General features: G+C 41.6%; 1 protein-coding gene across 1 annotated transcript in view; it reads right to left on the bottom strand.

Moving 5' to 3' along the window:
• The window catches only part of lrrc4ba (leucine rich repeat containing 4Ba), a 43599-nt gene extending 18891 nt beyond the window's left edge, over nucleotides 1–24708 (bottom strand). The window contains exon 1 of the mRNA XM_004552485.6: nucleotides 24543–24708. The gene's annotated coding sequence lies outside the window, so the exon portion shown is untranslated. The remainder of the gene's footprint in view (nucleotides 1–24542) is intronic.
• Between the last annotated feature and the right edge of the window lie 1150 nt (nucleotides 24709–25858).

The following is a 25858-nucleotide window of genomic DNA, read 5'->3' as shown; positions in this document are numbered from 1 at the left end:
CACCTCTTGTCTCATTTACTCCTTCTTTCTCCTCTAACTTTTAGTTTCTGCCAACAGGGCAGAGTGGATGTCCCCTCACAAAAGGACACAAGTCTTGGCACCCCGAGGCATCGCTAGGGGGCGAAGTCTCTGGGGGGGAAAGCAAAGTCTTTGTGCAACAGAGGATCATCCCCTCTCGCCCTCATCTTTTCGAAGAGTCTTTTGAGCTCCGTTTTTAAGACATGCTGGTCAACTCACTGGGTTTCTTCTTTTCTCCCATGACAATACAGCTTCAAAGAGAATGTGACTGATAACAGTGTTTTGTTTAACACCCAAGACTAAATACTTTTGCAATGTAATAAATACATATTTAAATTACAATGAGCTAAGATTTAGGAACAAATATAATTAAATTGGTTTATCATAAAGCAGGCCATCACTGCTGACACCTTAAACAGTACAGTGGCCTGGATTACAGTTTGGGAATCACTAAGATATTTCTTGGAACTTGATGTTCTCAAGATCTGGTTTAAAATATTCTTTAAACTCACGCATCCTTTCTTTAAAGTGTAATAAGTTGTGGAAGTTATTATTCCAAAATAGCACTCCGACACATTGCATTTTTTCAGCTTGTTTCCTAGGTTTCCAAAGCTGCAACCTTTGAGATTAAAAAATGAAGACAAAGCAGAAGCTGACAATGGCTCCAAAAGCGACTCAGTCCTCACAGACTCTCACGTTAAAATGTTCTCAGCATGTTTGTTTACAGCAGAAACAAACATGTTGCGAGCGTAGTATGAAAAAATATTTGTGTTCACTATTTCCAATTTCCCATGTCTTGTTATCTGTAGGATTATCAATTTTCAATGTATTAAGGCTTTAAGGTATGTTTAATTAAGGGCTTCAGCTACTATCTGTCTGCTAGGCTTGAACTTAGCTAATTTCTGTCACTAATCTCGACTATCTCACTGCATTCGTGGTGTCAGTGCTGTTTTGCTATTTGACAAATTATCCAGCTTGCTGTGCAACAGTCTATCCAAAATGTGTGAATGTTTTCAAGTCTTATTTTTTTCAACCATTCTCTTCCACTTATCTGAGAGGCGGGGTACACCCTGGATGGATCGCCAGTCTATCACAGGGCTACACAGACAGACAGACAACCATAAATTAACCTAATCCCACTAACTGCATGTCTTTGGACTGAGGAAGCCAGAGCACCCGGAGAGAACTCACACAAACACGGGGAGAACATGCAAACGCCTCACAGACAGGACCCAGCCATATGGTGAAGTCTCAGGCCATTCATGCTGTGAGGCAACAGTGCTAACCATACTATCATATCATATTTGCATTAATTAGAAGGTTTCTGTGTCTTTCTGAGGTACCTTTCAAGCTACATATGCTAATTAGGGTTAGCCGCTAGCTTGGCACCGCCCAAAATGCCACACGCCAGGCTTCACAATGAAGGCACCATCTTATACTATAAACTTAATGGAGGTTTTTTCCTGTTGAAAAGGAGGTTTTTCTTCCCACTGTCCCCAAGTGCTTCCTCATACGGGGATGTTTGATGGTTGTTGTTTTTTTTATCTTGTTTGCTTTTCGTGTTTGTTTAATATTGTTTAGGGATAAAACTGACATTTCACTAGCTGGGACTGCATCCTCGTTTTAGGTTTGAAAGCATTTCTAGTAGATAATGGCATGGCTTGAATGTGAATTGAGGCTGCGGTTTGGGGAAGGCCTCAGAGGGGACTAGCAGCGGCTCACGGGCCAGGCAGGCCCCCATTTGCTAAAGAGAAGTGAATGAATAGAAAAAGGGGAGGGCGGATAGGCCACGAAAATGAGAACGAACAGCTAGTAGAACCGGTCGGGGTCATATATACGTAGAGAACCAGAAGGGGCGTGTGTGAAGGTGTTTTCTCGCTCCTTATTGGAGATGCTACATAAATACAATTGCACTGAATTAAAATGAATTGCCTCACCAACTAGTATTATATGGAGGGTTGATATTAGCTTGGCTTTCTTTTTTTTGACAGATTGGTTCAGAGTTGGCGACTCTGATGTTGGAAAACTGCAATACTGTAGTCATCAAAGTTTAGATAGCTGTTGCTGCAGAGTCAGTAAATCCTTCCAGTCTGTGGGGCTGTCTGCTTCTTATGCCACAGTGTCTTTCTTGTTATTTCTAAACATTTAATACAAGCTGCCTATGACTATTTGGAAGGTTCGGAGGTCTTAAAATGCAACTGCCAGGTTCTGCTGACTAACAAAAGCAGCTAAATGAAACTGTCTTTCAATAAATAATACATACTGTGCAGATTAATCAGTTACTGCTTTCAAATTACTGTCTGTAATTAATATAAAGTCACTTATTGAAGCTGTTTGAATTTAAAAATGTGTGAATTAGCGTGTAAAGTAGTCAAAATCCAGTCTTTCACAAGTGAGTGCATGCAGCATCCAGCTCTCTGGCAGTTTTCTCATCATATAGATGTGATTTGACCAGGAGACAAATGTCTAAATACCAGATCAGCTCAATCATAATTTCTTAAAGTGACTCAGATATCCAAAACAGGCCGGCCCCTCCAGTGAACTGCATTTGAACACACAGCGCCAAACCAAATCAGTCTCATCTCACTGCGTCTTATTAGAAGGGAATATGACAGATTGCAATACAATCAAGTAGGAGGCTGGAGCGAGGTCTTCACTTTCCTAGACGATCGTTTCTTCAGGCCTAGGCGGGTCGAGGCCGTGCTGGTCTATCGCAAGTGTGATCTCTGTGCTGCACAGCTCATAAGAAGCAGACAAATTTAGGATGTGATAAATCAGCGCTAATATGATTACCCCCAGTGTCTGCTGGTTAACATAAAACAACCACTAAATTTTCACTTAGCAGGCACTTCTCACTCAGCCTGCATTGTCTTGTTTATCCCGACCAAGGAAAGCAATTCGTGCAGAAAAGCATCCGAGTATACAGAGGTCAATCTAAATATAAACCGTACCGCCAAAGTAAAACGACAACAAAAAAAGAGTTACAATATTAAAAATCTGAATGCGGGGAAACACATTTCACTTGTTTCAGCAGCCAGCCATAATGTCAAATGGTAATCCCGCCACAGAGACAGTTTCACCATAATCAGCCCATTATAATCCCATCCAGACCTTCCACAGTCTGCTACCAACCAGCATTAATTTTTAGCCCAGTCTGTTCATGTTCATCTAGCCTCATTTTTCCTTCACTCCCAGCCCCGCTTTGGTCCCAGGGTAGTCTATCACACTTAAAGCTTACCCTCTTCACAGGCACTTATACACATTTAAAGCATGTGACTAACTGCCAGGCAAAATTGACTTTGGGATGAAAGACCAGGGGGCTTTTAAAAAAATGAAAGGGGGAATTCTGCATCAGGACACAGGAGCACTGATTTAATGGAAAACAAAAAAAAGAAGGGGGAGCGGGACTGAGAGAGAGAGTTTTATTCCGCAGAAGTAGCCGAGTCACGCACAGGGCTTTCTCTTTTTAATGATGGAGCAGGGGGGTTGGGTATGGGAATATGGGGCTATGACAGAAGGTACTTGTGAATAGTTTTTAAATGGTGGGGGCGCTGAGGGGGTGATGCTGCTGTGTTACATTGTGCTGGATGGGAGAGAGGAAGCCCCATGCTCTCCCACTTCCTTCCTTCTGTCGGCCTCATCCACTGTGTTTACCCTCCCACCCTCTGGCAATGAAAGAAAGCCGGACGAGCACTGGCCTTGCTGGTGAATGAAGCCCTGACGTCACTTGCCCACACACACACACACAAACTGTAAGGAGTGTGACTAATAGCATACTAACGCCCTTTGTGTTGTCTCTGTTATACCTGATTCATGTCTGGCTCCCAGGGGAAGGAGGCCCCCGGGTTATTGAAATATTCAGAGACGTTAGATGTTAGTACGGGTGAATCAATTAAACCAGTCAATAAATCCCCCATCCCCTCAACAGGGACTTAAGGACAGGGGTGTATTACAGCACTATGCTACATTCAAGCAAAAACACCACCATTCTATACTGTATTGAGTTTTTACTCCCTGATATTGCATGTAATGATTTCGGCTTATGGAGCAACATATTCGAATTAGATTGAGTCAATACGTGTTTGATAGCAGATATCATTAAATGGCTGGTATGTTGTAATAGGAGAGAAGGGAGACTGTGAGTGGGAGAGAAGGTGGAGAATTTGGTTTCGAGAGCAAATTCCTATTATCACAGATGAAACAAGCCCAAAGCACGCTGAAGCTGAGATATGCATCTGCAAAGACAAACATGGAAGTACATTCATTGTCATCCCGAGATATCTTATCAGTCCTTATGAGGTAAACGGAATTAATGTCAAAGGACTTCTTTATGCTTTACAGTCAAATTCAAATCATTTCTCGGCTTGCTAGCTAATCATAATGTACTCCTGTTTAATTAACCCCTTAATGAGGAGTGGGCAGTATATAGGGGTCGCTTATCTTATTTGGGATTTCATGTTTTAATTATCACCAAATAGAATCATGGTAGCTAACTGTGTAAGAGAAACAGATAGAAATCAAAGAAAGATCCAAAACTATAAAATATAACCTGACTATATGTATGTCCTCTGCTTAGTTTCACTTAGACTGTCAGATTTTGATTAATAAAAAAACCAAAAAACTAAGAGGTCTAGGAAATTTGTAGTCGAAGGGTGTGGAGGGGGTATATTTGCTGTTTTTGAAATTTGCTTAGTTCCACTGATTTCTCAGGTTTGGATGAGTTGGTAAAAATAACAAAGTGCAGGGAAAAAAGTAATTTTTGGCATTTAAATGTCTCTGTGAATTCTGTCTGAATTCACAGAGACACCCATGGTTAGCACTGTTGTCCACCCATTATACTGAGTCTAAACCCACTTTACCTCAGTTTCGATCCCCTAGGTGGGGTTCGTTACAGCCCAGATACCACAAATGGTTCTGGTATGGACAGGAATCAGGGAAACTAACAGTAAATCCCTTGCCTGCAGGTTGGACTGACAGTAATCGTGGCTCACGAGTTGGCAGTTTGTCTTGTAATCGGAAGGTTGCCGGTTCGAGCCCCAGCTTGGACAGCCTTGGTCGTTGTGTCCTTGGGCAAGACACTTCACCTACCGCCTACTGGTGATGGCCAGAGGGGCCGATGGCGCGATATGGCAGCCTCGCTTCTGTCAGTCTGCCCCAGGGCAGCTGTGGCTACAACTGTAGCTTGCCTCTACCAGTGTGTGAATGAATAGTGGAGTTGTACAGTGCTTTGAGGTTCTCGAAAAGCGCTATATAAATGCAATCCATTATTATTATTAAAAAAAAAGAAGCAACCCTAGACAACTCTTTAGCACAAAAAGTTTAGTTTAGTTTTGTTTAGTGAACCTAAGGGCAGGATAAATAATGTACAAAACACACCCTTATTAACACAAATGATATCACAGTTATTTAAGCAAATCCAATACACCTCTCAAATTTATGTGTTAATTGCAATTAAAAATAGTGCGTTAAAAAATAACACATTTAATCACACTTTGCATTCCAAGCAAAGGGGAACTTTTGTCAATGCACGACTTCCTGGTATACCGATTTTACCGATGCACCCATCAGAGCTACAAAGAATCAGAACAAAGCGTATTGCTAGGACTGATCAGAGGCAAGTTTAATTTCAAAAGACTACCCAACAGAAGCCTTGATAAAAGTGTGATTTTGTGCAAACTGTGCAAAAAAGGAGTTGGCATACCATCGAAGCACTTCAACCTTACGTCACCATCTAAATGCAAAACATGTTGCAGCGAGCACAGAAACTGTGGGAACTGTTAGCGCTAGCAGTGCCAGTTCGGCAGCCCAAATAACTGGCTTCAGGACCAAAATTAGTAAGTCAACATTGGACAAACTTACAAATTCTCTCGCAAAATGGATTGCTCTGGACTGTAGACCACTATCAGTGGTAGAAGATAGAAGCAAGCAAAATTAGATGCATTACAGACAGCCCTGCTAATATGGAGGAACTACACCAGGAGCAAACAAGACTGGGGCAAGAGAAAGAACCAATCATACAGGATGTTTCCACAAAGTAGAATTCAACGCTGGATATGGTTTCTCGTCTACTAAAGAATCAAGAGGCTGTTTTTGCTGCTTTAGACAAACAAAAGCACAAACTCCATCAGAGCTGGTAACACTCCAAAAGCTGGCAACTGTTCTTGAGCAATGCAGGTAAATAAAACTATTTCTAACTTATTGTTACTGTTTCTTCAAAAAGCTATATGGTTGAGTTATTGTGTAGATTAATAATTACTTTCTTGAACTGTCTACTACAGATTTGTGGTTTTACCTGCTTTCTGCCATCTACATCACATCATGGAGATCTCCAATGATGACTCAAACTACATGGTGAAATCCAAGACTGCTTTCACAAAGGACATAGCCCAACATATAGCACCTCCAGTTTTTTCAGCAGTCTGTGCTGCTAGGCGGTAAGCTTGTTGCAATTCAGTTTAATTATGTATCTGTGATCCGTCAAGCATCTTTGTGTCTCATCCTTGAATGTGAAACAGATGTCCATGGGCAACAGGGCCTCTCTACCAAACATACGCAAGTAGGGTGAGTACCCAGTTGCTTCATTCTGTGTGCAATTGTACACGTGTGCTACATGACTGATGGAATGATTACACATGTATTTCTTCTTGGGATCCAAGGTTGCCACAATGGAAAGTAACGTCCGGTTAAATCTCTCCGGCTGTGGATCTCCTTGGGGATGATAAAGGGTTGTCCGGGATTTCAGATTCCTTACACTCTTAGAAGATCTTGAATCAGCTTACTCTCGAAATCATGTCCCTGGTCCAAATGTATTCATGCCAGAAGTCTGTCGAGAACATTGATTAGTCTCTGCTCATGTTCTTCCAAAGTCCTTCCAAACACTGTCAAATCTTCAAGGTACACTATTACCTTAATCATGTGCATGTCTCCCACCGCTTTGTCCATTACCCTTTGAAAGGTTGCAGGAGCTCCTGTTATCCCCTGGGGAATCCTCTCAAACTGAAAGAATTCCAAAGACATTTGAAAGCAATTTTCTCCTTGTCCTCTTCGGCCATGAAAATTTGGTACTATCCACTTTGCAAATCCAAGACTGAGAACCACCTGCTTCCAGATAAACAGTCCAAAACCTCATCAGTACGAGGAACTGTGTATTGAATAGTACAGGAATAGTTCTGCGATTCAAGGCTCGATAGTCCACACACATGTGCAACCGCCCCGTTTTCTTTCGTGCCAGGACAATGGGGGAAGCATAGGGACTCCTTCATTTTTTTTATTATTCCTGCTGCCAGAAGTCCTTGAAGGTGGTTGTGTAAGTCATCTAAATCAGCTGGGGCGACACGATGGGACCGCTCTCAAAAGCAGGTATGGTCAGCCAGACGGATGTGGTGTTGCACTCCTTTAGCCAAACCCACATCCCATTCATCCGTCGAGAAAACTTTACCTCTCTCTGCAAGTTTCTGCCTAAGCCTCTGTTTCTATTCAGCTAGAATCAATATTTACTTAAAAACTTTGTTCACACATCATTTGAGATATAAAAAAAAATTAAATTAGATTACATTACAAAAAGATTAAAAGCTCATTAATATTTCTGTAGTGGCGAATTTCTGTCCCAAGCTTTGAAAAAATAATTCTTCCCCTTCTTAATGTGAGCTGTCCAGGTTTATTTCTGACTCATACATACAAACAAAGCTATCATATCACAATGTCATAGTCAAAAAACTGTTTGCTGCAACAGCGCACATTTCCAATGCTGTGCTGGCTCATTCTTTTCCACTACCACACGTACGGCATACAGTGCTCATCTTACCCAACACAAATTAAACACAGTATATATTTTCCTCATAACATCTTATACAAATCAAACATGTAACACAATAAACCAAACAGTACCGAAAATATTCTTCTATGGATTGGCTCTAACAATTTCCATCGTCAAATAATAAAACTGATTTCTGGTTTAACTAAATACACAAGGCAGTATTAATTTTGACCCGTTTTCATTTTCACTCCTGTTATTTGTGTTCCAGTTGAGTTACATTTATTTAACCTTTGTCCTTAGCTGAGCTTTTTAACATGCAATGGGTTAAAAAAAAAATACAGTTTTCATTCTCATATAATACAGAACACACAAAATATAAAAACTACAATAAATACACAAAACAGGGTACACTGTTTTAAATATATCTCTGGAAAGTAATACTTTAATTTATTAATAGATAAAACAGCTACAGTCCTACTTTGCTCTTCGACAACCCCTAACCTTTGCAGGGAAAGAGCTCATATCTGTAATTAATATGATTGCCTTTTATTGTCTAAATTTAGGTGTGTAGAGTGATATTTTATAGTTGTCATGCTTCAAGTCACTCTGTTACTGTCTTTAGCAATATCTAAGATAAACGCCTTGCAGGCAGCCTGTTACATTTAAGGACTAATTTTAAAGACGCACACACACAAATGAATAAGACTCTCAAAGCTAAGTAGGCTGTATTTTTTTAAGATGTGACAATGATGCCACTGAAGAGGCTTTTCAGAGCCTGACTGCATCAGAATAGGAGTTGTAATAAATATGACATTTTTATAATATCAATGGTAGTGAATTCACTTTTTATGTCTTATAATGTCTTGTTTCCACTTGAGCTAAACTGTAATTTTGTGCTCTTTGGCGTAACCTACAGAAGGTCAATAGAGCTTATGGTGGTGTGATAAACTATTAATTAGACAATAATAATCCCCCCACCCCCCCAAACCCATTTTCTCCCTATTCAATAAACTCCTTAATGTGATCTCATGACAGGACATGCAGTCTGAGATGATGTTACGCTCTCGCAATTTGGTGTAGTTTGCTGCAATAAATGATTCCGTTTGGTTATCGGAGTATTATTACAATAAGCGCTTATTTTTAGAAAAGAGCATAAAAGCCTGATTAGGTTATTCTTAAACTGGAGCATTCAGCGTTCCACATTTTAATCACCACTCATCCTTGTCAAATAGGATATACTGCAGCCCCCTCTGCACCACATCCGTCTCCTACCTCGCCCTCCTACTCAAAATGTCCAAAGACACGGTGTTACTCTCATTAGGATGCTGAATGCAGAGAGGAGCCCTGATCTATTCAGAATTGCTCCTACAAGAGCGGGGACCTCCTCCCCTTCAGAGGGGGCATAGAGCTCCAGATTAAAAGTCACTGTGTTCACCACCCTGCTAAAGCACTCCCATTAACAGACATTACATTACCTACCCCACATGTTCAAATCTCTAACTGGGGGCTTCATACCACTTGTCATTACATGCTGGGATAAAAGTCTTTTTAATGTTAACATCGTCACATTCACTACGCCACCTCCCTACTTCAAATGAAATCCACTTATTACTGTCCGTTCTGTGGCGCTGCCTAGTCGGGACGCCGATTTTGTGAACAATTAATCCGTATTTAAGGTTGTTAAGTGTGTTGATACACTGAATTCCTGCGCGCTGAGGGGAGAAGCCAAAGCCAGCAGCTAATCAAAATGTCTCTCAGCGATTTACAGAGCAATGCAAACTGCACTTTTTTTTTTCCTTTGGAGGGGTAGGTGGGGGGGGTTACACTAAAACCTTTTCCCAGTGTTTCTGAGCTGAGCGTAAGTTGCTCCCAGCTGTTTTGGAGAGGAGGACTTGGTTCAGCATTTCTGGGTTTCACGCTGCCCTCGCTTTCCTTTTTTTGTCGTTTTTTTAGCTCAGTGTAGAATTTCTTGCAGGAGGTCACACTAAAGCATGTCAACTCTGGCTCCATGTGGCTGTTTATGTGTGTGACATTTCTGTGATGGGGTCAGACTATGCCGTGTTCAGTGCGTGTATCATCATACTTTTTTGGTCAGTGTACAATGTGCATGAGCAAAGTTGAACTGGTTTCTTTAAAAGAAACAAAGTTGTAGTACATCTGGAACACTGTATCCGTTGCTCACTCTTAACAAATATAATAAACAGAATACTGGCACTTATAATAAATATTGTTTTTTGTATTTTTATTTATGCATGAGTTACTGCCATCATCAGCTCAATCCAAAAAACAATAATGTGCCATTTTGCTGAAACAAACATTAATCATTGCATCTGCGTGCCCTGGATTGAAGTCAATGAAAAAAAGTAATCCTCAAAAAGTAAAAGGTACTATGTCATTTACAATTAAAAGTTAGGTTCAAACAAACACAAAGGGAGGGTTAGAGTTGCATTTTAGCCACATGCTAAACAAAAAAAGATCCAGAAACTATACAATTCTACCTTTTAAATCAGATTTCTAACACAGATTTTTTACAGGTTTTTTTTTTTACATCTACAAGACTGAATATGCTAAACAGATTTTTAAAAACTGAAATAAAGGGGTAGATGTAGAGCTGGGCGATATAAGATTTTTTCATATCACGATATGTTTTTTTCATTTCAGGCGATAACGATATCTATCACGATATAAGCCAAATAACTATATTTGTAAGATTTAAATGTGCCGTTGCTCACAAGTAAAATGTGAAATAATCAGCAGCTTGTTTTTATTTATATATTTATTTCCCATAATAAGTTCAACAGGGTAGATGTACTTAAGGAACATGAGACTTTTTCAGATAAATAAAGGCAAATATTGCAAACTACACAAAAGGCAGCCGCTAAAGCGTTTAAGTTTCAAAATAGAACAAACGAAACAGACTAAATTGTCAATTCCACTTAGAAACAAAATATTAATTCTAAAAATAAATCTTAGTTTGTTTTACAGAAGAACAGACAAAATTGACTAACTTTTGTCAATATCAAGTAAACTGAGAACTAAAAGGAAATTCTCAATCTCTCCTTGTTGTATAGCTGAGCTTTTCAAACAGTTTTAACAGTTACTTTAGTCTGACAAAAGCCGAATGACGAATTAGTGCTTCCAGTCAGAGACTGAGGCTACGTCCACACGTACACGGGTATTTTTGAAAACGGAGATTTTACGTTTTCGTTTTAAAAAATAATCCCGTCCACACATAAAGGCAGAAATGAAGAAAAACGCTGCTAGGAACATGCCAAAGCAGCAGGTGGAGCTAGATTCCTAACCGTGCAGAAATGTTGGCCAATCAGAAGTCTAGAAGCCTCGGTGGGAAAAAGTAAACAAAGCTGGGGCATAGAAGCAGAACCGAGTCGTATGTGTGGAGGGACAGTAACTGTGTGTATATGTAAGCATTTAAACACTGCAGAGAGTAGAATTAACAGTAACAGTATTGTAGAAATTCATTTCACCGAAACAATAACGTGGTGCACAGTGTGACGTCAAAAAATGCGCACACCTTTGACGCTGCGTTTTCTCCGTTTTTCTAGTCCACACGTAAATGCAAAAACTGAGTTTTCAAAAATCTTCGTTTTCAGTGACCAAAAACGCCGTTTACGTGTGGACGAAAGGTGCAAACGCATAGAAAAATCTGCGTTTTCAAAAATACCCGGGTACGTGTGGACGTAGCGCATGCACCAGTTTATTGTATTTCCAGACTTGCTTTCGGCACAATTTACAGTGCACGCTACTCTGTTTTTTGTCAGACTTGAAATAGCCGAAATACCTTCACACTACGGAACTTCTATGGCTCTTCCGTTCGACAATCTCTCCGGCATTGGAACCATCATCTGTTTTCTCTTCAGTAACCTTCGGTCACGCTCGGTTGATTTTTCTAGTCGGCACACTCATTTCCTCCATTACCCAGGCGGTACGGTGGCTGGCCGCTTCCCAAACAAATACACGTGTGCGGCTTGGCACTTGTGCTGTACGTAACAAGTCACGTGACGTGACGCTGCGGCTGTGATTGGTTCGGCTCTGCGCTACGTAATTTGGATTGGCTGCTCTTTTTTTTTTTTTTTTTTTTAAGAGGACAAGAGCGGCGAGGTCTATCGCGATAGTTAAATTTTTCTATCGAGAAAAGGTTATATCGCGATACATATCGTTATCGTTCTATCGCCCAGCTCTAGGTAGATGTAAACCTAACCGTATCACCATCACAAACTCTGGGGTCACTGGTGACCAGGTGGAGGTTAAGAGTTTAAAATGGATAACAGGAAACAATTCAGTGATTTTTTTTTTAACAGAAATGTGTTTGTATCCCATTTTAGGTGGAGGTACCATTGAAATGTAAGGAAATACACTTTATGGACAACTGAATATAGGATTGTCAAATAAATCGATACAATTGATACAAATTACTATTGGATTCGATGCTCATTTGCAACAGTATCAATACCAACAGGCAGGCACACAGCCCCTCCCCTCACTAGCAGCTGAACACATGAGCAGCAGTCACCACACTGACCGACACGTTTTGAGACAATGTGAGAGGTCAGCATAGCTCCAGTTTCAACAATGTTAAACTCATAAGTGTTAAGCTGGCAGGAGCAACATTAGCCATCTGTTATAATTCGTTATCATTAAGGCAGCAGTTAGCAGCTACAGCTAATAACAAAACCATAATGTTAATGTGGGAGCCAGGAAGCAAACATTATCAGTCCAGCCCATAGATTATGTTAATTTAACAGGATAACATAATTATTTGAGTCTAAAAGGTGTAACTTTCCTCTTAAAGTCCCAGATAGATGCTGTCAACCAACAACTAGAAAGAAACAGTGGCAGCCTACCTTGACAACTCCATGTGAGCAGCAAAGAAAATCATCTGACGTCAGTTTGAGTGTTTGAAATTTTGCCTCTTTTTCATATTTTAAATTTTGTTGTTTTTGGTACTGAAAATGGTTTTGAAATTGGGTTTGAAATTCTAGTATCGTGACAACACTATCCTCTTACACACGGAGTTGCTAGCGCAGTTATCTTTCACTCCTCCATAATTACATGTTCAGCTAAAGATGAATTGATGCTGGTTTGTTACAGTTATTACAGGGGTGTAATCTGCCTGTCATAACTTAGATTACCATGTGTAATTCTTGCTCTGTATTATTGTCATTTTCTAAAATAATCCACTGATTTTTCGTAGCCCTCTATTTGCTTTGCTGGTTTATGTAACAGGATGCATCTGTTAGGGAACAAAAATATTTTTATCTGGATACAAATGGAGATGACTATTTGTTTTTCTTCATTGACACTTCTCAATTTATTGCATTAAAGTGGGTGTTCTGCAATCACTTGTGATAATAGTGACGTGCAGCAGTTGGCTGTCACAGTCACATTATGCTTTTATCATTATGATTCTTAGTTTGGACTAAATACAGACGCTGCAGTTTGGCAATAAATTGTAATATCTGACATTTTTTGAGGTTTTAACAAGAACCTGAAGGCATCAAGTTTATCTATGTTTCATAGGAGTCTACATTTAGTACTGCATTACTGCTCATGAAAATTATATAATTTATATATTTTTCACATCACACTGAAGTCGCGTCAAACTAATGTGCATAATGTCTTTCAGCATGAGGCTTGGCAAGTATAAGTACTCCTATAAAACTCTAATATTTGGGATATTTTTTGTTTGGCAGTTTTACAGATTTGTTGCTCTTAATATTTAACTGTTAACACGCCTTTATCCCTAAAAGTCGACCTTTTTCTGCATATGAACATGGTCAAATTTGCAAATAATGAGGTGAGCGTATGTATAAGTAACAGTTGGTGCTGAAATTTCAGACTGCTCCAAACATTTCGTTTGAAACCATTTTTTTCTGCTAGTTGATGTTTTTAATTTCATTGAGCCAAAGGTCCCTAAAATAGTCACATCAGGCACACATCTGGTTGTGAGCACACAACCCCCATCCACCTGATGTTTATGAGGCACAGCCAATCAGAAGAAGGACAAATTAAAGGGAGAGGATGTAGGATAAATAATGATCATTCTGAACTGTGAATCATGCAAAAGTACTCTTAGTACAGTAGTGAAGTCTTTAAAAACAATGGAGCTGGACATGCTTGCAGGCATTATATATGTTAAAGTCTTCTGTTGAACAGAATGTGTAGATTAAAATATATATAGATCTTTGGGGATATTAGCTATAACAGTTCTGCTGATAGGTTTGATCCTTGATCATTTTCTTTTTAAAAAATATATTGCCTTCACACATTTCCAGTATCAGTGCAGCTGCTTATTATTTAGAGTCTGAACACAGTGTAGGAAAAAAAACCAGGCCTGTATATGACTCAGGTGTGTAAAAGCTCGACTATTAGTTTGACGTCATTGTTGTATAACGACAAAAACATGCCAGAATTGATAATAGCGGGTAATAAGCTTGGAGGCGTTCAATTCCGATAGATGGGATAATTTGGAAATGGTTCTCAGCTGCCATTCCCATCAATGACAGAAAAGGTCACACACTACTGTTTTGCTTATTAAAACTACACAGAAGGCAACTTATTTCTGTGATACTGGTAAAGTGGTGTTAATTAATTAATTTGTTTTGTTTTGTTTTGTTTTTGTGGTCATTTCAAATACAGTTTCCCCTGGGCATGTTAAAGCAGTGGTTCTCAAATAGCCAGTTTAGAGCCTGCGTATGATTGAGGACTGCATGGGGAAAATGGACACATCAGTGAAAACACTTTCAGTTAGAGTGTGTACCATGTCTGCTCAGCACAGTGCTTTATGTTGTTAATAATCATTTTCATACTGGTTTAGAGTTTTTCAACCATATCCAAGGTGGCTGTTTTTTAATATTGACAGTATCTGTCACTGTTAGGAAGATTTAACCTGCTTCGATGACTAAAACAGGGGAACTGAAATTACAGACATACTCTGTTAGTTTCCTGCTGGGCTGCAATATCATGGTATGACATGAACTATGTGATAACATGATTGCATTGTTATCCTAGGCCTCAGTCCTAGTAGGCGTAGAGATTACTTTACAACCCCGAGGCAACCACTGTTTGCAGGGAAAACTGGTTAGTCAGTGGTTGTTGGAAGTTGCTGGTAGGTGAAATGAGTTGCTAAAGATTCGGTCATGCAGGCCTAAAGTCTAGTGCAGGGGTGGGCAACTCCAAGCCTCGAGTGCTGGCGTCCTGCAGGTTTTAGATCTCACCCTGGGTCAACACACCTGAATCAAATGATTAGTTCATTACCAGTCCTCTGGAGAATTAGCAGACTACCCCAGTTAAATGGTGGTGAAACTGTGGAAAGTGGAATGCAAATCAGAAATAAAGCTGGTTTGCCTTCAAAGCGAAAATGGGACTTTTTAAAATGTACTGGTTGCAGCAGTAAGTCACAAGTTTTACTTTGACATTTTTCACTTTCCCGTTTGCGTTGCCCTTTCACTACTGCCTGGTGAGTAGTTGGCAAGCGTTTGCAGATAAGTTGGCATCTTTGATACAAACCACAGTGACTTGCTGGCTACCAAAGCCATCACATGGAGGTTTTTGGTTCTGCACTCTCTTTGAAATCTATTTCATCTACTGACAGCGACCAGTCGCCATCCAGTCAGCTGTTATACATTTTTCCCTAGCGACTTGTGGTTGCCAGGTGATCACCGACCAGTATCTAGACCTGTGTGCAGAGGCATTAAGAGGTCAAAACTCCAGCTAGACTTCAATTACTCGACCAACATATTTGACTTTTTGCCTTATCAGAGCACATCATCAAAATCAATCTTATTTAAGATGTTATAGACAACATTTTACATAGGACGGGTACAAAGTCGGAAAAAAAAACAGTCATCTACATTCACAAAGATATCTGAAAGTTAAACATCTACAAGGATGGGCTGATATGGTCAAGTGATTTCAGGCCAATCACAGACAAAGGGGAGTGTCCAAGAAGAAACATGGGTGGAATGATGTTTAAATTTTGCTCCATAATGTCTTTGGACGTCAACACCAAGTGAGCACACAGTTTTGTAGTTTTGGTACCTATACTTATTTTATTTAAAAAGTTGATATGTTTCCATTTTGACCCCGGCAAAAAGCCACAAGCCAAAATATGTCAGTCAAGTGAGTGTTGCTGGAGTTTTTCTCTCTTCTGACTTTATTCTCTCCTCAGTGCATCTTGGAAGTGGGTGAATTTGTGCCAAAGACCTCTATTTATTTATTTTTTTTCATTCTTATGAAAAAATTATGATAGCAAGGGCTGCACTTTGAGAACCATATGCTAAAGGACAAAATACACTTCAGCATTTCCACTGCTAAGGGAGCTTAATGGTTTGCACTATTTAGGTAGTGGCAAAGCCCCAGAGTGTGCACTTTTTGCTGTGTATAAATGTAATGGTTGGAGCCTGGTTTGATGCACATCCATGTATCAGGACAAAGCTCGCTGCATCTCTAATTGGAGTGAGGAGTCACTGCGATTCAACAATGCTGTGCAACAGCCCCACTTTGAAGTTAACAAGAGCGTTTTTTTATATGTAACATTAAGTCGAGTCCCCCACACACTTACATCATTTACACACACGCACTCCAAGCTAGCCGCTCCGACTGAGCACCTTTAATCACAAAAACGTTTGTTTCTAATTAGAACAAGTAATGTCATTACAAGTCTTCCTTTACTACTCAAGGTCAAAGTGAAGGTCATCAATACATGATTTCACAAATGGAGTTGTGGACTCTCTTCCAGCTACATAGTGTAGAGTAAAAATGAGCAAATGCCTGAGAAATAATGAGAACAGCAACAGTTTAAAATAAAAACGATTACGATATTAACTGCCTGTGCAAGTGAAGTGCTATTCTTTAAAGCAAAGGAGAATGCTATGACTGCATATGTTCTATTTGAAAAACATTTTCTGTTACATGACTGCAACACACCACTCAACTGTCTGCTCACTATAAAGAAAAATAAATTAGATTAGTTATAAAATGGGACGTTTTTAGCACTGATGCTGTCATATTGCTGGTGTTTTGCACATTAACAACATACAGAACAAAGTGAATTATTTAACCAAAGGAGTTCTCTGCAACATATGATGCCAGATTTTACACTGGAACAAGGCTCAGCGTTTAACTCGGACAACACGAGTGGAAAAAGGGAGAATAAGTATTTACTAAGTGTCGTGCAACATGTGGAGCAGAGGTGGGTACACTTTTATTTTGTGTGCATCTGTGTGAATGTCTCCGGCGAATCCTCGCGGTTTTACGCATAAACCTTCGTCTTTTTCCCAAACAAACCGACGGCGTGTGCGTTCATGAGTGAGTGATAAGCAACACGCTCTCGGCCCCCATCCATTCAGGCCTCGCCCCAGCCTTCTCTATGAGTGACACACTGACTAATACACAGACAGATAAACACTCACACTGACAAACACGATAAGGCTTTGCCCACAAAACACTGACACGGACTGACTGATGGACGTCTCCATGGAGACTAGTCACCAAGACTGACACAATGTCTCTCGCCGCTGAGCGCCGTGCCAACTGAATCAGAGAGGTGAGGGAGAAGAAATGGAGATAGATAAATAGTGTGCAGCACCAGAAAGATTACAAAACAGCGTTGAAATGTTCCGGCCTGCGTGTGGATGCAGTGCAGATCTGCTCTAAAGCGCCACGTGATCGTCTTCGCTGCCCTCCGATCGGCTCCTCTCACACCCTAGTCTCACCCCACCACTTACACCTCTCCATCACTTTTCCCCCTTCACACTCCTCTTCTCTCTCTCTACCTCCTTTGTGCTCATCTCCTCGCCCCGCTTTCCTCTCTCTACACCTAAGGCATGTTTATTTCCACACCTCACCTCCTCTGCTGATTTCTCCACCCTTCTTCCTCTGCAGGTTCTTCTCTCCAGCCCATCTCTCTCCCTCTCTGTCTCATTCCCCCCTCTCTCCCTCTCTCTTACTCTCTCCCACGCTGTGCGAAATGGAAGCTCTCACAGAGACCTGAGGTTGCCATAGTAACCTGCCATAGTAACCACTCACCATCTTGCGTCTCTCCGTCACATCGGCGGGGGCTCGGGGCGTCCGCGGCCCTGCTCTGCAGCTCCCAAAGCGGGGTGTCAGTTCGCTAAACCCTGCAGTGTGGAACCGTGGAACAGTCCCTGGATCGAATCTGATTTTGGCCAGACAAAAACTCTAAATGACTACGCCTCTAAGAGGAGAAATAACTGCGTGATAACTGAAAAAAAAAACAACAACTATTTTATCTTCGGATTTGTTTGATCGGTCAGGTCACTGTAAACCCACAGCTGAGAGGAAAAATACAACCATTAAAGGAACAGTTCACTCCAAAATCAAAGATACAGGCCCGTCCTCTAGACTGTAGTGTTGTTCATCCATCTAAATTAATCTAGTATGAGTGCCCTGCTTTTAAAGCTATCAGCTGTTCAGATGCCTGCCTTCTCTTGGATGTATTAGAACTAAACGGCACTCGCCTTGTGGTACTCAAAAATCCAAACTCAACAGCAATGCCAGAATTCATGACCCGGGTACTCTAAAAGCCCACAAACTTTGATGTGAGCAGTTTCATTTAGTAACTATTTTTTCACTTTTTTTTTCTCTCGCACTATGCACCACTGCTCTGTCACTCTTAGAAGCTCTACTCATCCAGTGAACACAGCAGAGAGAGGGAGACCTCTGTTCCTGTGCCAGGAGAAGTCGTCGTGATGCTGACCAGAGTTTTTTTTTTTTTTGCAATGCCTTTAAAAGAAATCCTCTACAGGGGTGTGAAAAGTCGCTCAATCTCCCAGCAAAGTCACTAAGTTAGCAGCAGTGAGGTCATCTGAAGTGTGATGCTCACTACTGGGAGTGTGAGGGAGGTCAGTCACACAAGCTGAGTATACAGTCAACATTTTATAAAAAATAACCAAATCTGAAAATTCAGAATTAAATACTCAACAAATGGATATCCAAATGATTTAGTATTTGGCACAGTCTAATTTTTGGTCTTTATCTACCTGCAAAGACAGGTGAATACCCATGACTGCAGCATGGGTATTCATCATATTAGCTAACTGGATGTTTTCTGGATTGGCCGATGTAGACAGTAGAAAGAAAATAGCTCCTAAGGTGAAACTGATCACAGCAAGGTTTGTGGATTTTTAAAAAATTAGTGTTTTTTTTGATAAATGTATCATGACTTCTGGAAAGAGAATTTTACGACTTCAATGGTATTTTGTCATGAGTGTAACAGATCTGTTTTTCCTTCTCCTTGTGGGATGTTTGGTTCGGGTGGTTTAGTGTGTCGATATATGATAACTGAAATGTGCAGGTACTTGGACATGATTGATGTGCCATCTTTTGGCTTGCAGATGATTGGCTCCAGGCTGAGGACAGTCTGGTGCCATCGTGGGCAGAGATTTATTCATCTTCCTCCTATTCCAACCTGCCACACGTGTTTCCACCTGTAGCTTTTGCTATGCGGTTTGCTTGATAGACTGAAGGAGTTTGTAGTGGTGGGATGCTGTTTCTTTTGACATGTTTTCCCCATGCTGGGCAGGTAAGTTTATGTATTTTGGTTTATTCCTATCAGTTAGGTCGCCTTCGGTATATTTCTTTAGATAGAACTCTTGGTTATTTTGGTCTTTGGTCACTTTAAAGATAACTATATCAAGTTCAACAAGTTGTTTCTGTGCCTCATCGGGAAAACTAAGATTCTTCACGTTTCTCAACCACCCCACTTTTGCACTTTGAGCACCACAAGGCAAGTAAGGTCTAGTTTTTTGGTATTCATGAGAGGGCAGACATAATATCTCCAAAAGTACATAGCAGCTCACACCAAAGCAATCTAGATAGATTGGTCTGGGATGTTCTAACTCTTTAAGTCTCTATTCTAACAGAAAAGTTCAAACTAAGCCTCACTGAGGCTTTAGTATGGGAAGTGCCTTACCATATCAACTGTTTTGAGTTTGATAGAGAAACTTGAGCCTGAACACCTCGCCACTGCACCACCCAATCTGAAAGCTACCACAAGAGAAATATGCAAGAGGGGCACAATATATAAATAAACCAGTACAACTGAGTCAACACTCTACATATATCGCGGGGAGTCCAGGGACTTGGAAAACAAACAGTGAAGACGTGCACAGGTTCATGTGATGGCACCGAGAGTAATCGTCCTAACCATACAGCAGAATCTGCGATTTATCACAGCGATGGCGCGTAGCTTTGCTAACTGCCTCCTCTGGGGCCCTTAACGGCCTCCAGGGACGGCTGCTGGCATGTCTTATCGCCCACCCCCACCTCAGGAGCCGCCATCTCACAGTGACATCAGCACAGCCCCCATTGCTGCCCCTGAAAATACGACAACCTCCAACCAGCTACAAAAAGGACGTTTGGATTACGTGTCATCTTGTGCGACAGCATGCCCACGCTTCTCTCCAGGCATCTCATTGTGATCTCTCAGAGCGCCGTGGAAACCAAACCTGTCTGTGTCAGGCTTGAATCACATGTAAAAACAACAGCGGGAGGAAGAAAAAAAAGAGCGAGAGAGAGAGAAAACATTTAGCATCACACTTTGGTCATCAGGATTATAATTTCATGCTTCTGTTTCTTGCCATCTCCATCATCAATATTTATACTGTCATCAGCATCAGTATGCCACAACTGTTGTGCCTCCGGCCGGCACAGCCAGCCAGTGAGGCAGACAGAGGAGGAAAGGCCTCAGCCCGACTCTGCAATGCTGTATTGAACTCTTATGCCACCACTGACCCGAAACAAACTCCCTCAAGACTCTGTTCATAGATGCAGCCAAGCCGGCAGTAGCTGTAAAGCAGGGTGGTCATTGAGGCTTGACCGCCTTCATTACCCAATCACATTTACTAATACTTAATCTAACCAGGAGAAGATAATATCTCTTCTATTTGCCAAACTCAATATCAGACACTCAGAGCTGACCGCTCTCTCTGGTGAGCTCATTTCAGACAGCACAAACCGAAACTGCATCCTGACTGCCACTCACGGTGACACGAGGAAGAAACAGCCGCTTTCAGCCATCTTTACTAGGAGATGATCGGATTTTCGAGCACCTCCAGGCAGCTCTCCCAATGTGCCTTCATGAACTCATGAGGTAGGAGGGGGAAGGAATCGCCTTAGTTCATTTTTTCAGGCGTCGCTCTTCACTTTAGGTCATGATGAGAATATACTCCTCAGGGGAAATCTCACCATTTCTAATTATGTCAATTCAATGGATTATAGCTTTCATTTTGTGTCATTAACCATTGCCAATCTTCCAACTATTATTCAATAATTAATGTCTGGACAATCATCATGTTCCCCAAAGGGCCAACACCCAGGCCTGGACAGAAGACTCAATCAAACCAATCATGGCTAATTATACCCACCGCGCCATCATAGGGAGCTTAGCATTTCTGCTCTGCACGGGTCAGTGCTCATGCACTCCCTGCCCCCTGGTTGCGGGGATTCAAATTGTGCCACATCATGCACAAAAACAGAATCTCAGATATCCAGGTTCTGGCATGGCGTGAGCACGTGGCGACTGTGTGCGATACGATCCCAGCGTCTCAGATGGGTCCCTCGTCTTGCTGCATTTTGAGCTGAACGCCGGAGGTTCCTCCCACAATTCTCTGCCTCTCTTGGCTGATCGGTGACTCTCCCTTCACCCTTCAACCCGTGTACATCAGCAAGTCTTGCAGCCATCAATCAGTGACACCGCCGCTCTATGAAGAGATCAGCGGCCAGCTTGCCCTGATTAGAACAGTTTAAGTGTCATCTATAATCTCTATCTGGCTCTGGCTCTTTGTCACAGAAATGAGTGCGTGTGCATAAACACACAGGTATGCACAAACTCAGGCAGACACCATATTTAGGGCAACAGTTACTCCCTTTGCATTCTAATGTAGCAGCGAATTAATGCAGTCCATTGTCCTTTTACAGTAAGGGGACAAAGAAAGGCAAACTACACTTTAACCAGATTAAAAGCACCCTGGCTTCATTTGGGAGATGCACAAATCATTGGGACAATATTTTAGGGGGCAATCATTTATATGCTGGACTCCTCTCATGCCCTTTGCCACCTAGGGTGTTTGTTTTTGGAGGATTTGCTTCGACTTTTATATATCTCCTCTGGAAATAATCCGCAATGGCTCCACTATTCCGACAACGTTAGAGCAGTGGGGGGCTGAGCATTATCTCAAAGTCACACCTTCCCTCTAGGCCAGGTGTGCAGGTGTAATTTACCATGTCCCTGTTAACCTGCTTGCTTGTTTTCATCAAGCTCATCGGCCATGCATAAGTGGTGTGCCTAGGAAATTAAAGAGCAGCTTGGCCTGATTCCTCAAATGACTGAAATTGCTCAGCCTGTGCTTAATTTGTGACACAGGAAGGAGTCAGTGGGATGTGTGTGTCTGTGTGTTAAATTTATCAGGTGACAGTTGAAATTTGCAAGATGACCCACATGCTATTTCTTTTTTTAAGTGGTCAGACTGTAGAAGAGGTTCAGAAAATCCTTCAGGAAAGTGTTGACTGCTATATTTTATTTTATTTATTTTTCCACCTTTCGCACATTTTAGAATTAAAAAGAAAATCTGCCAAATGTCCTTCCTTTGGTTGCCGACAATTTAGACCTTGGAGCTACCAGTGTCTAAATGTTCCCGTTACATGAACAGAGTCCATGAAGAGGAAATCAGATGAATAAAACATTCCACCTGCATCCCATTTAACTAATCTGTGTTAACCTTTCCTTGTGAATCGTGACATTGTTCAATTTTAATAACATGCATATTAGGTCAAGAGGTGCCATGACTTTGCACCTTCAGGACTTCATAGAGATCTGACCTACTGTAAGTTGTGCATTAGATTCCCCCTATTTCAAGGTCTTTACTCATTCAGTACAGGGTCTTCTTGATTTTATTTAAAATTAAAATCCCAATAATGAGGATCACAAGAAATCACGTCCCCCCATCCATAAAAACCACATCACAGAAACTAAATAGACTGCTGTCTTGTTTGAGTGGTCACAATGTGGCTGTCTTTCAGTAAGTGAGGTAACGCTTCGGTTTGTGGGGTTGGTGGGAGGAGGGTAGCAGCAAAGTTCAAGATGAACAAATTCCGGTGACATTCCGGCCTGGCTTTTGCGGCAGTGAGATGTCTTGATATTTTGAAGCGCTGCCCCGAGCTGGAGCACCTTGGCTTTAAATGCGATATCATGTGACAAGCTTTTCATGAAGCCCGAACCTTGCAGTTACTGGTGATGTTGTAAATACAGTTCACGATCAGCTAAGAAAGAAGCCTCGCTACCTCACTATTGACCATAAACCAATATGATTGGATGAAATACATGCTTTTATGAGCAACATAAAAACTTACCATCCTCTTAAAGTTTTACGTCTCTAGGCTTATTTTGGATCCAGTAGAAAGGATGTGCAGTGGAATGAGGGCCCATAAATGGTATATGTCGTGGTCATTTGCTCGACTGTTTAGCTACAATGGTGTAGAAATTTATAGGTACTGTAAAGAGCTTTGAATTGCGGGGTGTAAAATGCAAGCAGCAAACAGTTCTACTTTAGCAGTATGAGAGCATGGGAGGAAATCCATACTGACACAAGCCATCTTCCAGTTAAAAACACACACACACACTTCTTCTGAACCTCCCTGAAATTCGGCTTCATTTTCTTCCTTCCAGGCATGCAAATCTGCTAAAATGTACACTGTTGGAGGGGCTTCTCGGTGCATCAACACCCCCTTCCCCTTCCCACACATAACTACAGACACACGCAGATCCTTCCAACCTTTTTCTTGTCTAATCCTGCCCCAGTGCCCCAGTTCACCTTCCTACACCCCATTAATAACCTATTCTGTCTGTCATAAAACTCAGGAGATCATCCAGCTGGTCCACAGCACACACATTGCCAGCAATCTCCTCCCGCTAGTCCCAGTCGGTTCGGATTTCTCTCAAACACTGCACATTAGCATTTAAATCCCCTCATAACCATATCATTGTGTTGCAGATAGAGGCAGTAGATCTTCATTCATCAGTCCTAATCTATCTGTTCCTTGTTCTCAGCCGGAGGGGCCCCAGGCTCTGACTCAGAGCTTAACCCACCGCGCGTAAGCCGCAAGGTGCCTGCGCATTTTCCTCCAAATCTGGGGTCATCAACAGGGGCCAGCGAGGGTAGCTGAAGCCCAACACACACACATTAACATTGTAAACTGGTCCGATTAGGGGGGGGTTTAATTGAGTATATTTGAGTGAAAGCTGCGCGTTAAACGGATCATATATTAAGCCCTGTCAACAGCTTGTGCTACAGTGGATGCTCCTCTTATCTCCAAGGTTAGATTAACTTGTGCTGAAAAAGCACACAGAACACAAACAGAAACAAGAAATACATCCCAAGGAGCTGGTGCAAAGTTTGAACTGCGCATACGGACCAAATCCAATCATGCAAATCAATAGAATTGAATCGATTCCCTGTGACACACGTCTGTCTTGTTGTCACGCGTAATTCCTGGATATCAGCCACCTTTAGAGGCCTCTCTCGGATTCCAAACGAGGACAGTTCCCAAATCACATCCGGTCATGATACACGCAGATTTCCAACATATTAGTAGTTTGTAGCGCGTGAAATGCACTTAACTGTCCGCCAGACTCTCTCTCGCGCGCACACACACACAAGCGGACACACCAGACAAACACCAGAATGTCACGAAACTGCACCCGGACTCTGAATGTCATCGAGACACTTACCTTTATTTTATTATGCTTCCATCAAGTCCTGAAACACATCTTCGCTCAAAGCGCGCGTGTCGGTACTCCGAGAGCTCTCACCTTCCCTCAAATAACAGCGTATTCCACTGCAGAGCCGCCGACGCTGTCTTCTCTCCCTCCTCTCGCTCTCCTCTCTCTCTCCTCCGTCTCCCTCACTGTTTCTTCTCTCTCTCTCTCCCTTTCTCTCTTTTTCTCTCTCCCTCTCTGATTGATTCACCCTTTCCAAGTGCTGCGCTTCTACCGCTGGTAATGAGAATTGTCTCAGACATCTTCAGGTGGATGGAACCACTGGTCGATTCAGAGGGGATGGGCTACACTGCCGGGACAGTTTTTCTTTAAAAAAAAAAAAAAAAAAAAAAATTATATATATATATATATATATATATATATATATATATATATATATATATATATATAGTTATTTTAAATTCTTACTTTTGAAGCAAAAAAAAATGTTAAATGAGTGATTTGCGTTGGTCTGCGTTGCACATAAAACCTAAACAGTCAGTTGCAAACGCGCTCGTAGCATTAAACAACCTATTAATAACGCAAAAATGGGATTACATAATAAATAAATGCATCCAATGTAACAGTAATTATCACCTTCCTATGTGTTATGATTATAATTAGTCACAGGAACCCACACTTTCGTTGCATTTCACTATTCAGCTGCGGTGTTTTTTTTTTTTACATTTGATCCCAGAGACAGTCACGCACGTGTCCATATGCTCGCATAATCTCTATAAAATGACGGTGATGGTGCTGTTTACTGCTTGTTACAAGGAACACTGCTGCTTGGTCGGTTCCCTTGGCAACACTCACGCACACGCAGTGCTGAGCCCCACCTGTACAGCGCTACCTCGTTGGATTTGAGTCCTGCTGCCATTGTGGATCCCGTCGTACGTGTGGCATATACAGTATGCGCGCGGGTATATTGATTGGCATCCTAAGATGGAGGAAAGGAGGGGTATTGTGTTGGGCGCGGGGGGTTGAGCGTGTTTATTTCCCAGAAATTAATTTGCCTTTTTAAAGAATGTGAGCACTAATGTGATTGGTTTCAGGTGATGACAGTTTGGGCAAAGCCTCTCTGGGGATAGGTTATTAAATGTGGGAGTGAGGCGAGGTTTAAGGTCAGGTTAAGGTTGGAGGTCTGCTCGGGGTTGAGTTGTCAATCACTTCAGCAAGATATTAGCGGGGAGATGTGCGGTGGGTGGTTGAGCGTGTGTCCATCAGATAACAGAGGGTAAGAGGGAAGAGGGGATGAGTGTGTGAGTGCTGTGGGGGGATTCAGACGG

The sequence above is a fragment of the Maylandia zebra genome, linkage group LG4, assembly GCF_041146795.1.
Source record: "Maylandia zebra isolate NMK-2024a linkage group LG4, Mzebra_GT3a, whole genome shotgun sequence".
NCBI classification, from domain to species: Eukaryota; Metazoa; Chordata; class Actinopteri; order Cichliformes; family Cichlidae; genus Maylandia; species Maylandia zebra.
This window is presented reverse-complemented; position numbering and strand designations above follow the sequence as displayed.